The sequence below is a fragment of the Carcharhinus amblyrhynchos genome, chromosome 8, assembly GCF_965287045.1.
Source record: "Carcharhinus amblyrhynchos chromosome 8, sCarAmb.v2.hapA, whole genome shotgun sequence".
Lineage (NCBI taxonomy): Eukaryota > Metazoa > Chordata > Chondrichthyes > Carcharhiniformes > Carcharhinidae > Carcharhinus > Carcharhinus amblyrhynchos.
Genome location: NC_137331.1, coordinates 76,316,957 through 76,331,125, shown reverse-complemented (window position 1 = coordinate 76,331,125; position 14,169 = coordinate 76,316,957). Strand labels below are relative to the sequence as shown.

The 14,169-nt window shown below is 40.3% G+C and overlaps 2 protein-coding genes across 5 annotated transcripts in view; one reads left to right on the top strand and one right to left on the bottom strand.

The window, feature by feature from the left end:
• The window catches only part of thoc1 (THO complex 1), a 67,457-nt gene extending 59,363 nt beyond the window's left edge, over positions 1–8,094 (bottom strand). The window contains exon 1 of one of the 2 annotated variants that reach the window (XM_080194289.1): positions 8,009–8,094. The gene's annotated coding sequence lies outside the window, so the exon portion shown is untranslated. The remainder of the gene's footprint in view (positions 1–8,008) is intronic. The other variant, XM_080194290.1, reaches the window with a different exon arrangement.
• Positions 8,095–8,220: 126 nt separating this feature from the next.
• trappc9 (trafficking protein particle complex subunit 9) overlaps positions 8,221–14,169 on the top strand; it is a 719,084-nt gene continuing 713,135 nt past the window's right edge. For 2 of the 3 annotated variants that reach the window (XM_080194288.1, XM_080194285.1), the window contains exon 1: positions 8,319–8,538. The gene's annotated coding sequence lies outside the window, so the exon portion shown is untranslated. The other variant, XM_080194286.1, reaches the window with a different exon arrangement.

Here is a 14,169-nt window from a genome sequence, read left to right as displayed (position 1 = left end):
AATACTTCAAATGGGATCTGATCAAGACTCCTTGCAACTGAAACATCAATTCTGAATTCCAATCTTCTTGAGAGAGGGAGGCCAACATTCCATTAGCCTTTTGATTACTGCATTTAAGTGACTGGCATGCATGGTCACTTAAGTTTCTCCCACAGTTTCTCCATTAAGAAAATATTATTGGTTGTCTTTCTCAGATCCAAAGTAAATGTTCTCACTATTGCCTACATTGAGCTGCAAGGCTACCAACATTTAGGATGCTCTCTTCAATTCTTCACAGCTCATAATTCTTCTTCAGTGCCACCAAAGCCCAGGACCAGCTCTCAGTGCTACTAAAATCAGGGAGTCCCTTGACAAGAACTTTCTTACTCTGGGGTTTCATAGAATTCATATCCCTACAAGGTGACTGAGAATAGATATTCGGGAAACACCCAACTTTCTTAAAACATTCACGCTCCACAAATGCTGTCAGACCTGTTGTGATTTTCCAACATTTTCTGTTTTTGATGCTGTTATAAATGTAAGTTCTTTCATTCCAGCTGCATGCAATTGGCGGACAGTCACAATGGTGAAATTGAAGGCACAATGCAAATTCCTTAAGGAGAATTAATCACAGAACAATCAACTGATGTTAGGAAAGTGATACAAAAAATCATGACATTTACAAAACAATTCAACTCTGTAGCTAACACAACCTCATCATTCTGACTTCTCTGACAACAACCCACAGTATACCACAAATGGCATCTTCCCCTTTTAAATTAATGACACTATCTCCAGGATTTGTCAATCAGACATGTATCAGCACCTCAGGAAAAATGTACATTGATTTGTTGACTTGAAGTTTTCAGGGAAAAATGATACACGGTTCAAAAACTCAATACGGTTTAACTCGAGAACTGGAATGTTTTCCTTTTCTGTAGAAACTGTCATACAAATTGTGTTGTTCACTGTGGATTTAATTCTCTTTGGGATGAACCTAGAATGTTGTAGAGATTTGTAAAACCTTTCTTTAAGCGCTCCAAGTCAAATCGGGATTTCATCCCCGTACTTTGCAAGAGTACTAAAGCAGGTGATAGTGTGTCAACACCATGTTTTGTATCAATCCCAGTTTTTAGTTTCTTGCATTAGTTTTAATGAGGCTTAAGATTCTCAAGCCTTTGGTATGAAACACAGCATGACATTGGAACTCTGTTTAATTTAGGGCAACAGAAGGTGTTATTGGGTGGCAAGATAGCACAGTGGTTAGCACTACTGCTTCACAGCATCAAGGACCTGGGTTTGATTCTCGGCTTGGGTCACTGTCTGTGTGGAGTTTGCACGTTCTCCCCACGTCTGTGTGGGTTTCCTCCGGATGCTGCAGTTTTCTCCCACATTCCAAAAGATGTGCTGGTTAAGTCAATCCACCAGAACAGGTGCCGACTGTGGGGACTAGGGAAATTTCACAGTAACTTCATTGCAGTGTTAATGTGAATCTTCCTTGTGACTAATAAATAAACTTTAAGATGAATGAAGTGGAAGATGGAGAATTAGATGAGGGCCAAATGATTACGGTACATCTAAAGGATATGGTTTGAGAAATGGAGAAGCATACTAACTGCATCAACCTGTTAATAAGGGAAGACACTCTGGCCTCTGGTGAAGCAGCTATGAATGATGTTTGCATTATGTATAGTTCCTGGTTGACAAGTGAATGAGGGGGTGATCTAGATAGAAGTTTTGGGAGGACGATTGCCTTTGTGGATATCCAATGGCAACTTTAGGACCATGTTCACACACTATATGAACAATACAGTGTCTTCTGCCAATGCAAGGTGGCAGTGTAAGACGTCCGCTGATACTTGTCTGAGCATGCACAGAATCTGGTAATGTAAATGTGCACATTTGGGACTTTGAGTGTGGATGAAGTGAATCTGAGTGATGCCAATCTTGATTGATACCATAAACATAATTCAAACATGTGGAAAGTCTAATACAGCTCACTGTACACTGAATGGTCTGTTGGTACAAATGGATCTTTAATGTGGATTTAGCTGGAAGTGTTCACCAGGTTCCCCAAAGTCTGTCCACCATCTAAAAGGTGCAAGTCAAGAGTGTGATAGAATACTCTCCACTTGCTTAGATGAGAGCAGCCAACAAGAAGCTCAATACCATCCAGAAAGGGGAATATGTTTTAAGGCTGTTCATAGAATTCTTTAAGTACTGGTGAAGGAAATCAAGCTATTAGAGATTCTGGGTCTTTCGTTTTGAAGGGAGAACTGATCCCTTCTTCTTTCAACAAAGTAAGTAAGCAAATTAAAAATACTTGAGAGATTGTGGGGCAGTTTAGTCATGCTTAATCATTAATGTTGGTGGCTGATGATACAATTTGTGTTCCACATAAGACCATAAGACATAGAAGCAGAATTAGGTCACTCAGCCCATTGAGTCTGCTCCATCATTCAATCATGGCTGATATTTTTCTCATCCCCATTCTCCTGCCTTTTCCCCATAACGCTTGATCCTCTTATTAATCAAGGACCTATCTATCTCTGTCTTAAAGGCACTCAATGATCTGGCCTCCACAGCCTTCTGCAGTGAAGAGTTCCACAGATTCGTCAGTCACTGGCTGAAGAAATTCCTCCTCATCTCTGTTTTAAAGGCTCGTCCTTTTACCCTGAGGTTGTGCTCTCTGGTCCTGTTTTTTTCTACGAGTAGAAACAGCCTCTCCACATCCACTCTATCCAGGCCTCGCAGTATCCTGTAAGTTTCAATAAGATCCCTCCTCATCCTTCTGAACTCCAACAAGTACAGGCCCAGAGTCCTCAATCATTCCTCACACAACAAGCTCTTCATTCCAGGGATCATTTTTGTGAACCTCCTCTGGACCCTTTCCAAGGCCAGCACGTCCTTCCTTAGATATGGGGCCCAAAACTGCTCACAATACTCCAAATGGGATCTGACCAGAACTTTATACAGCCTCAGAAGTACATTCCTGCTCTTGTATTCTAGCCCTCTCAACATGAATGCTAACATTGCATTTGTCTTCCTAACTGCTGACTGAACCTGCACGTTAAACTTAAGAGGATCTTGAACAATGACTCTCAAGTATCTTTGTGTTTCTGATTTCCTCAACATTTTCTCATTTAGCAAATAGTTTATGCTTCCATTCCTCTTTCCAAAGTGCATAACCTCACACTTTTCCACATTGTATTCCATCTGCCACTTCTTTGCCTACTCTCCTAACCTGTCTAAGTCCTACTGCAGCCTTCCTACTTCCTCAATACTACCTGTCTCTCTACATATCTTTGGATCATCTGCAAACTTAGCAATAGTGGCTTCAGTTTCTTTCTCCAAATCGTTAATGTATATTGTGAAAAGTTGCGGTCACAGCACTGGCCACTGAGGCACACTACTAATCACAGACTGCCATCCTGAAAAAGACCCCTTTATCCCCACTCTCTGCCTTCTGCCATACTTCTAGGGGATTAAGGGTTATGGGGAGAGGGCGGGAAAGTGGAACTGAGCCACAACAGATCAGCCATGATCTTATTGAATGGCGGGGCAGGCTCGAAGGGCTAGATGGCCTACTCCTGCTCCTATTTCTTATGTTCTTATGAAACTATTAAGAAGAGGTATTAATTTAATTGATTTTGCTTTGTGTAAAGTTAATTTAAGAGGTGACTTTGTAAATGGAATTATTGGGTAGGAATTATTCCTAAATTATCTATTTTATCCTGGGCAATTATTTGGCTAGTGGAGACTGCAATGTGGCGATGACTGTATTTCAGCAGGTGATTGATCCTAAAGGTCTTACCAAATTCCTGGAAACTACTATGGTCAAAATTGAGACACTTATTGCCAATAACAAGAATTGACAGGAAATCTGATTAATGTAGAAAACCGAATTTCATGTACAAAAGGGGAGTTTGCTAATCAAAAAAGAGAAAAAGCGAGAACAATGAGAACCAATCATGGAAAGTGGGTTACTTGACTGAGGGCTTAAAATGTATAAATGATAAACTTGTAAAAGCAAACATAACAAAGATCAATCTTCAAGTTAAAACTTCAAACATTAGAAGTCTCTATGAAGTATCAATGAAAATTCTTGAAACAGGAAAAGGAATTGCTCATAAATCAGAATAATTGGTTGAACACAGAATTACAAAATTAAACGAATGAATTTTTAAAACTTTGTCATGTAAAGACCAATGAGATTCTTGAACTTTGAAGCAAATTGGAGAAAATGAAAGAGAGGTTGGGTGGTATGGAGCATCACAGTTACAAAGTTGTGCCTATGAATAAAAACTCATTGCTAAATTGCAATCAGGTTGAGCAAAGAGCTCATCCCAGTAACCTTACTGAGGTTTGGATATTGGAATGGTTAATAGGGAAATGAATGAAATGACTGCAAATTTGGAAATTATGTAGTCACCAAGAAGGAAAAAATGACCAAATGTTCTTTTTAGGTCAATGACCAGCAACACTGATTTAAAGAGCTTGAAAATGATAAAACACAGGACTGTGGCTCAGTGGTTAGCACTGTTGCCTCACAGCGCCAGGGACCCAGGTTCAATTCCGGGCTTGTGTGGAGTTTGCACATTCTCCATGTGTCTGCATGGGTTTTCTCTGGATGCTCCAGTTTCTTCCCACAATCCAAAGATGTGTAGGCTAGGTGAATTGGCCATGTTAAATTCTCCCTCAGTGTACCCGAACAAGCGCTAGAGTGTGGTGACTAGGGGATTTTCACAGTAACTTCATTGCAGTGTGAATGTAAGCCTACTTGTGACTAATAAATTAATGTTACTTTTACTTTATTTTAAGATGTAGCAATTGGAGTAAGGCAATGAACAGTTTGGAAAAGACCTTTCGAAACTTGCTAGGGACTGGACTGAGGTGGTTCATAATGTATGCAAAATAGTTGAAGAGTTAGAATAAAATATGGAACTTCAGAGGGAGAAGATAATTGATGATGCTCAAAAGAAGTGCAAAAGACATGTTTGAAATGGGATTTGGAGAAACAACATGATCATGAAAAGTTCAAAGATCAAACTAAGGAGGAATAAAAAGCCTTTGAGTGAACGTAAGATGCATCTTAGCAATATTCTTGAAATAGCTAAAAGATATTTTGACCAGAGTAGAAATGAGGTGTTAATGCACAAATGTGGCATTTTGACTTTGCTAAATGAAAGTCATAGGTTGCCACATTTGACTTTGGAAAATGAGTTTGAAAATGGAACTGCAGTCAACAAAAAGGATGATTGGACTGTAGACTCCAATGTCTTTGCTGAGTTAAAGACTGCAAATAAGAGGAAAAAGAAACATGGCGGTTGAGATATGATAATGCTATTATGTACAAATTCTGTTACTCTTTTAACATTTGTTGCCTTTGTTTTGGTTACATCATTGTTATGATAGAATGTGATGTGCGTAATTGTGAAGTAAGTTTACTTGTATATGACCTAAGAAGCTATTTTGTTAGATATTTATAATAAGTTGGTGTGAAGTGGATGTAATTAAATATTCATGTTTGTGAAGTTTTCTTTATTTCAGAGAAGAAAGTGTTAGGAAATAGAAATAATTTAACAAATTTATGTTTGTATTGTGTGTATGTTAGAAATGAGGGTTGAATTTAAGTAAGATTAATTAAAGTTTCTGTATTTGTAGGCTAAGGGTTAAAACTTCATCTTAGCTTTATGTTAAACAAAGGTGCCTACAAGTCTATAGGTTTTAGTTTCACTTTAAACTTTGCCTGCATTGTAATCAAGTTTCATGACCCTTAAAAAAACTAAGCTATTGCTTACCAACCAGAGGCTCATACAGAAACACAGAAGCAGTTAGTGTTCTGCTTGAACTAGGCAACCTAAATGCAAGACACTTTCCCACAGAGACAGCCAGTATAGGCAGCACATTACAGAGGGACAGAAAGAAAGTCCTAGCAGCTAAAGAACAGTCAGAAGCTGGAAATGAGAGTTCTAGGAAGTTAAACGAACAAAGGTCAGAAATGTGGAAAGGGTGCTTTTCAGTGAAGTCAGCAGCAGAGGGAGAGGCTCCCAGTGAAAGACAGGGTGCAGACTCAAAGATGAAGGTTAGTGAAAGGCCTGACATCCAAGGTGGAAAAGGCTGATGACATCTTAATACAGCCTGTGAAGAAGTGGTGTCTTGTCGGTTTGTTGGGTACCTGAGAGATTATATGGAAGTTGAATGCACATGATGGTCCAGGTCAAATTAAGATGGAAAGGAGCTTGAAACCTGAATGTTAATTTTGGTGAAGGCATCAGAGAGTATTGTTTGGGAGAAGATGCCAATGGTGTAGTCTTCAAGAACATAGTTCAGCAATTTTTTGTGAAAGTCAAAGTTCCAGTTAAACTAGGTGGCTTGCAATAAAACAAGCAGCTCGGGGTGGAGGTGGGGCGGGATGGGAGGTGACTCTTGTTTAATAAATGTTTTACGCTTTAGTTCAATAGTCTTGTATCTCTTATTCCTAAATAAAAACATTAGGCTCTATTGGGCTGTGTTCTACTCTGGAGTCTGACTGTCCTGTAAAGTTTAAAATTATTTATTAGTGTCACAAGTAGGCTTACATTAACACTGCAATTAAGTTACTATGAAAATCACCTATTTGTCACACTCTGGCATCTGTTCAAGTACACAGAGGGAGAATTTAACATGGCCAGTGCACCAAACCAACATTTCTTTTGGAGTGTGGGAGGAAATCATAGCACATGGAGGAAACCCTCAGAGACATGACAGGAACATGTAAACTCCACACAGTGACCCAAGCTGGGAATTGAAGCCAGGTCCCTGGCACTGTGAGAGAGCAGTGCGAATCATGGTGTCACCATCAGCAGTAATATCAGCTGGGATTGTAATAAAAGGATGTTTTCTCTTTTGGAAGATTCTAGAACTGGGGAGTCATCGTTCAAAAATAAAAGATGGTAATTTTTTTTCTCCTAGTGTTTGGTACTCTCTTCCTCAAAAGGCCATGGGAACAGTCTTTGAAATAAATTTGAGGCACAGCTAGACAGATTCTTAATAAACAAAGAGCTGAACTGGTATCCACAGGAGGACTGAGTGGTCTATAACCCCTGGTCCTAATTCCTATGTTCCTCTAACAGGAGTCTCACAACACCAGGTTACAGTCCACCAGGTTTATTTGGTAGCAAAAGTCAGAGCGCTTGCTGCTCCTTTGTCAGATGAGTGGGAGTTCTGTTCACAAACAGACCACATAAAGACACAAACTCAATTTACAAAATAACGGTTGGAATGCGAGTCTTTACAGGTAATCAAATCTTTTAGACTTGATTAAGACTTAATTCAAGACTTGATTACCTGTAAAGACTTGCATTCCAACCATTATTTTGTAAATTGAGTTTGCGTCTTTATGTGGCCTGTCTGTGAACAGAACTCCCACCCATCTGACAAAGGAGCAGCAAGCGCTCCGCAAGGTGGTGACTTTTGCTACCAAATAAACCTGTTGGACTTTAACCTGGTGTTGTGAGACTTCTTACTGTGTTTACCCCAGTCCAACGCTGGCATCTCCACATCATCCTCCTCTAACAGGAGGACAGAGATTTAAAGTAATTGGCAGAAGGATTAGAGGTGAGTGGAAGGATTATTTTTCACTCAGAGGGTGCTGGGAGGTCTGGAACTGTCTGCCTGCACAGCTCGCAGTGGTAAAAACGCTCGTGGCATTTACAAAATATTGTGATATGTACTTGAATTGCAAGAGGGGACTAACTCCAGGGGCTGGAAAGTGGGATCAGGCAAGATAGCTCTTTCTGGGCTGACATAAACACGATGAATGGTTATTTTCTCCTCTTGTGTCATAAATTTCTTTCCAGTGAATCTCGAAAATGCCACTCTCGGCAAAACTCGCTCCTGTTTTTCTTTCCCAACAAGAGCCGAGTGCAGGACTCTTCCCGGGTAAATGAATAGGGGTGTCGGTGAAAAGAACAACCATCACGCCCATTCTTTACGGGATCAAATCAGTCAACGTCACGTTCTGTGAACAAAAATGGGTTTACTTCACCGAGACTGAAGGGTGAATTCCGATGGACTTTGGCCGACTGACTGCGTGCGTTCTTCAGTCAGTTCCTTCCCTCTCCCAGGACGGGCGGGTATGTTCTGAAGCGGTCGGCGGCAGGGAAGGAGGGGGGGTGTGGTGCTGGGCGGTGGATCGGTGGCTCGGCAATGACGTAATCGTCTTCGACATTGCGCGCCGGGGGGCGGGGACAAGGAGGGAAAACACCAACCGTCATCCAGAGCGCGAGCTTGTCCTGTGGCGTCACGCGCTATCTCAGCTGGGACGCGTTTTGGAGTGACGGGTGTGTACGCGCGAGGAAATTGAGCATGAGCCGGCCGGGCCGCCGAGTCTGATGGCATGAGTCTGTCTGCGTGCTAATTAAAACCGGCAAAGGACAACGGTCTTCCTGAGCCGCTCGGCCGCGCGCGACATCCAGCACCTCCCCCCCGCTCCCCTTTTAGAGCCTCGGCAAACTTATGACAGCGCTGGGGAGGCTTGCCCATTTCTTCTTGGGTTTCACTCAGTTGTCTTGAAGGGTAAGGTGTCTGCGATCCATTACGAGTCGAGACGTTTAATTTGTGAAGATTAGCTGTCTTATGTTGGATTGACGCGAGGCACCTACACTGTATATTTGTTTGCATGTTATGGAGCTCGCTGAGGTCATAAAGCAGTTGGAAATATGTGTCAACGTTGACGTGGACGAGAGTGTGCAGCTTTAGAGGGGCGAATGATGATGTGCTCAGAACCAGAGTTAATTGTGTTTAACTTCTCTTGAAATGTTGTTACCTGTTGTTATATCAGAAAGTGACTGTCCTGGGTCGATTGGTTGAGTCTAGGCGGCAGTTGGTCTACTTCCACCTGAAGCCTTTTGCTGCATCTTAGGCCTTGTGTGTTTTTCCCTGTCTCTCACTGTCACTACATTTGTTGATTTCGGCTTGCATATTCAATGCATTTTGTTTATCAGGCAAACACACTAGATTATTCAGGATGCTTCAAAGGAGTATATGTTTTTAAATAAACCTGCCGTGTGTACTAATCAAGATTTGAGACGTTTAAGTGATGGTCTGAGCTGCAGTAATGTTTGTATGGGTAAAACACTGAAAGCTAGGAATAGGAAAACTTGTATTGCAGTTTTGAAGATAATTAAATTTTAATATGGCAAAGAAGCAACTTGACAATCTAAGAAAAACTGACGTGAAAGTCTGGTAGCATATGGGATAATGAAGTAGGACAATTTAAACTATTGAAATGTAGAAAAAAATCTTTTCAAAATATCTAAATTTAATATATTTAGCAAATGCTGGTTCTTTTGAAGTCTGAACTGAGAAGTAAAATTTGTTCTCAAATGTTGACAGATTTTCTGGACCCTAAATTTGTTCCACAACTAAACACAAATTGTTACATTGACTTGTTCATTCTTATTTACAGTGATTAATGATTTTTGTTGTAGTGGAAACAGCAATTTCCTCAGTCACATTTTTCACGTTGCTTACATTGAAAATGGTTTTTGAAAATTGCAACATGCTTTTTGCATGTATGATTCTTTTTCTCATCCCCAACTTTTTCTATGGATGTTGCCCACAAGCTCAATGGCGTAGTACATATAAATTAGGATCTGGAGTAGGCCACTTGGCCCCTTGAGCCTGCTCTGCCATTCAGTAAGAAAATGGATGATTTGATTTTAATCTCCACTCTGTATTACAGCTGTTCTCTGACAACCTTTCACCCCTTGCTTATCAAGCACCTATCTAGTTCTGCTGTTAAGAACAACTTACTGAGTTGTCAGACTTCTTACTGTGTTTACCCCAGTCTAACACCGGCATCTCCACATCATGACTATTAAGAACTCACAGCCACCTTTTTGAAGAAGTGAATCTCAAAATATCTCAACCCTCAGAGAAAAACATTCCTCATCCCTGTTCTAAATGGACGACCCCTTATTTTGAAAGTGACTCTGAATTGTGGATTCTCCCACAAGAGAAAACATCCCTTCCACATTCACCCTGTCAAGTTCTCTCAGGATCTTGTACGTTTCAATCAAGTTTGCTCTTGTTCTTCTGAACCCCATTGGCTTGTATCCTACTCTGTCAGAGGAACAGAAGTAGGCTGTTCAGTCCCTCAAACCTGCTTTGCCATTTAATATGATTGTGGCTGATTATCCACATTATCTCCATAACCTTTTACATTGTTAATCAGGAATCTGAGTTTTCACCTTAAACATACTCTGACTGAGTTTCCATGGTTCTCTAAGGTAGAGAATTCTAAAGATACATAACTCTGTGTAAATTTTTTCCTTATCTCCGTTGTAACTGGCTTACCCCTTTAATTTGAAATTGTTTCCCCAACCAAGGGAAACATCTTGTCTCCATCTATCCTGGCAATTCCTTTAAGCATTTTGGAGGTTTCAATGAGATCATTTCTCATTCTTCAAAACTCTGAGAATACAGGCCCAGTTTGCCCAATCTTTCTTCATAGGACAGACCTATCATCCTGGAACAAGCCTGGTAAACATTTCTCACATTCCCTCAAAGGCACGAATATCCTTTCTGAGGTAGAGGGACTAAAACTGCACCCAGTATCCAGGTGCAGTCTAACCAAGCTTCTATACAACTGAAACAAGATTTCACTACTTGTACACTCAAATCTTCTTGTGATAAAGGTAAAAATTCCATTCGCCCTCTGAAAAACTTGCTGCATCAGCATGTGAGCTTTCAATGGCATGTGGACAAGGGCACCCAGGCTCTTTTGTACCCAGGCTCTTTCTCATTTCTTGCCATTTAGGAAGTACTCTGCGCACGTATCCTTCTATCAAAGTAGATTACCTCGTGTATTTCCACATTATATTTCCACCCACTAAGTATGTTTTTTTGGATTTTCTTTGGTGAAAACAAAGTAATCATTTCTCTATTCTCCCATTCAGAATTTTCCTGACTGCAAGTAATGGAACCACATTTGTCTAAGCCAAATACTTCCTTTTTACATACCTATAGAAGCTTTTACAGTTTATTTTTATGTTTGCCAGATTGCATTCATATTCTGTTCCCCTTTTCTTTATCAGTTTCTTGGCCTTCCTTTGTTGTATTCTTATAAACCTCCCAATCCTTGGAATTACTATTTCTGGTAACTTTATAAGCCTTTTCTTTTAATCTTAAACAATCCTTCCATTATCAGCCACAATTGACTAGCTTTTTTTTGGTAGGGGTGTGTGGAGGAAGGGTTTGCACCTTCAAGAAATACATAGGTGCTGTAATCTATGTAGTAGTTCTTTTGAAGACTATCCATTGTCTGTGTACAGTCATACCTTTTTTAATGTATTCTCCCAATCAATCTCAGCCAATTTGTCCTTTATGCCTTCATAATTTCCTTTATTCATCTTTAACACCATGGCTTCAGATTGAACTTGCTCACTTTCAGAAATATTGGGTCGTAACTTTCAGCCCCAATGCCAGCTTAAGTCTGGCTAAAAAGATGCAAATTTTTAACTTCCAATTGAGATTCTGAAAGCTGCCAGTATTAAAGCATTGAGCTAAAATTGTGCCAAAACCCCCCTCGCTTGCGTTAATGTTAGATTGATTTTTTTGGCCTTTTATTTACGCTGTTATTTTTGGTCTAGCTGCAGCAACTAGAGGCAGTAGACATTCTTTGGGTGAAACCAAAGTGACCCTGAGTCCTAGTGAAACAAAAATGAATGAAAGATTTAAAAACAACTTCTAACTTTGCCATGGCAACAAGTTCCAGGTTTTCAAAAAAAAGTATATTAATTTATAACAAGGTGGATGTTAGCATCTGGAATAAATTTCGGCATTTGGATTTTGCAATATCTTAAGCAGTGTTTAACCCTATTTTTAAGAGTTCCCTGATGCAACTTTGATCCTTGTGTATCTTGGCTCATTCAAATGCTTCAGGAAAGTGTATTCCTTAAGATGATGTATGCGATTCTCCTGTAATGTTGATCCCAATTTTAAGAATATCCCTAATGCAACCTATTTCAAATGCTTTAGGAAAGTGTATCCCGTAAAATGACATATGCAAGTCTCTTTTAAGCTGATGTGATCTACCTCTCTGATAGACATTACAGAATGTAGTGCAGAGTGAAAATTTGGAGTCATGTTCCATCACCGCTGGAACATCACATTCTTAATTGAAGTTCTTTTTGAGTCTTTGATGTAGGTGTGGAAGAATCAGGCTATATGTAAAATCCAAACACTCCCCCACCCCCCACCCCCCCTTCCCTTCCTCACCTCCTTGTTTAGAGACATCAGAACTGTTGTGCTAATGTATAAAAATATTTTGTTGTCAGCAAAATAATATATTTTTCTTAAGAAACTTGTAAAGATGAGGCAATTCAAAACGTCAGTGCAGCTGCTAAAGCAAAATGTTTAATTAAGTGTTAACATGGTATCAAAGTTTTGTTTTTATTTTCCATTAAACTGTGACATTCTAATGCTTTATTGAAACAAAACATTTAAATATGAAATTATACAAATGGTTTATTGAAACATACAGAACAGTTAAATGAGAATTATAAATCAAGTAAGCAAAGTAGAAGAATACTAATTTAAATTTTTCACTGCTCAAAATGTGAATTTTTTTTTCTCGATCTCATGCAGGTGTCCAAATCGTGGTCTGAGAAGTCCTGACCCCTCATTTTCTGAATTAAATTTTCAGTTTCCATAGTCTAAGTTAAAACACATGAACACTTTTATAACCTCTATAATAATATAATGCAGATTTAAGTAGTTTTCCAGATTTCGACGATTCTAAACCAAAATATACGAACACTTAAGCATGCCATATAATGCAGATTTAAATAGTTTACAAATTTAGAACAAATAATAAAATCTATTTATACATTAAGTAGAGGAGACTGCGCAAACTCCACACAGACAGTGACCCAAGCTGGGAATCAAATCTGGGTCCCTGGTGCTGTGAGGCGGCTACTGTGCTTTTGTGCCTCCCTTGTGCCACCGTTTGGGTCCCTCGCAAGCTAGTTTAAACCCATCTCAACAATGCTAGTAAATTTCCTGTGAGTATATCGGTGCTAGTCCTGTTACAATGTAACCTGTCCAGTTTGTATAGCTTCTACCTTCCTAGAACTGGTCCAATGCATCAGAAATCTGATGCCCTCCTTCCTGCACCATTTTTTTTCAGCCATGTATTTAATTGATCAATCCTCCTATCCCTGTGCTCACTTGCCTGTGGAACTGGGAGTGATCCTAAGATTACTCCATCGCACGGTGGTTAGCACTGTTGCTTCACAGCTCCAGGGAGCTGGGTTCGATTTCCGGCTTGGGTCACTATCTGTGGAGTTTGTACATTCTCCTCGTGTCTGCATGGGTTTTCTCTGGGTGCTCCGGTTTCCTCCCACAGCCCAAAGATGTGCGGGTTAGGTCGATTGGCCATGCTAAAATTGTCCTTTAGTGTCCTGAGATGCGTAGGTTAGAAGGATTAGTGGGTAAATATGTAGGGATATGGGGGCAGGGCCTGGATGGGATTGTGGTCAGTGCAGACTCGATGGCCCCTTTCTGCATTGTAGGGTTTCTATGATGATTTCTACTGCTTTCAAATTTCCTTTCTAACTTCCCGAAAGTGGCTTTCAGGATTTGATCCTTCGTCCTACCGATGATGTTGGGGTACCAATGTGGACTGTGACTTATGGCTGATTTGTTCCCCTAGAAGGATGTCTTGCAACCACTCAGTGATATCATTTACCTTGGCACCATGGAGGCAGTGCACCACTCTAGATCAGGTTTACTGCTGCAGAAATGCCTGTCTTATCCCCTGACAATGGAATTCTCTGAGACTACTATTCTATTCTTCTTCCTCCCTTGAACAGCTGTGGTACCACAGGCTTGGCTCTGGCTGCATTCTCTTGAGGAGTCGCCACCCTTATCAGCTTCCAGATTGGAAAACCAATTAGCAAGCGTGATAGAATTGGAGGATTGCTATGCTACCTGCCTGGTTGTCTTAGGTTGCCTGGCAGGACCCATTCTCTCTTGGCTGCACACTTCTAATCTGAAGTGTGACCATCTTCTAAACATGCTATTCATGTACTCCTCTGCCCATTGGATGCCCAACAGTGACTCCAACAGTTGCTTAAGTTCCAAAACCCAAACCCAAACTTGTGGAGCTGATAACACTTACTACTGATGTTTGTTCTGCGTCCA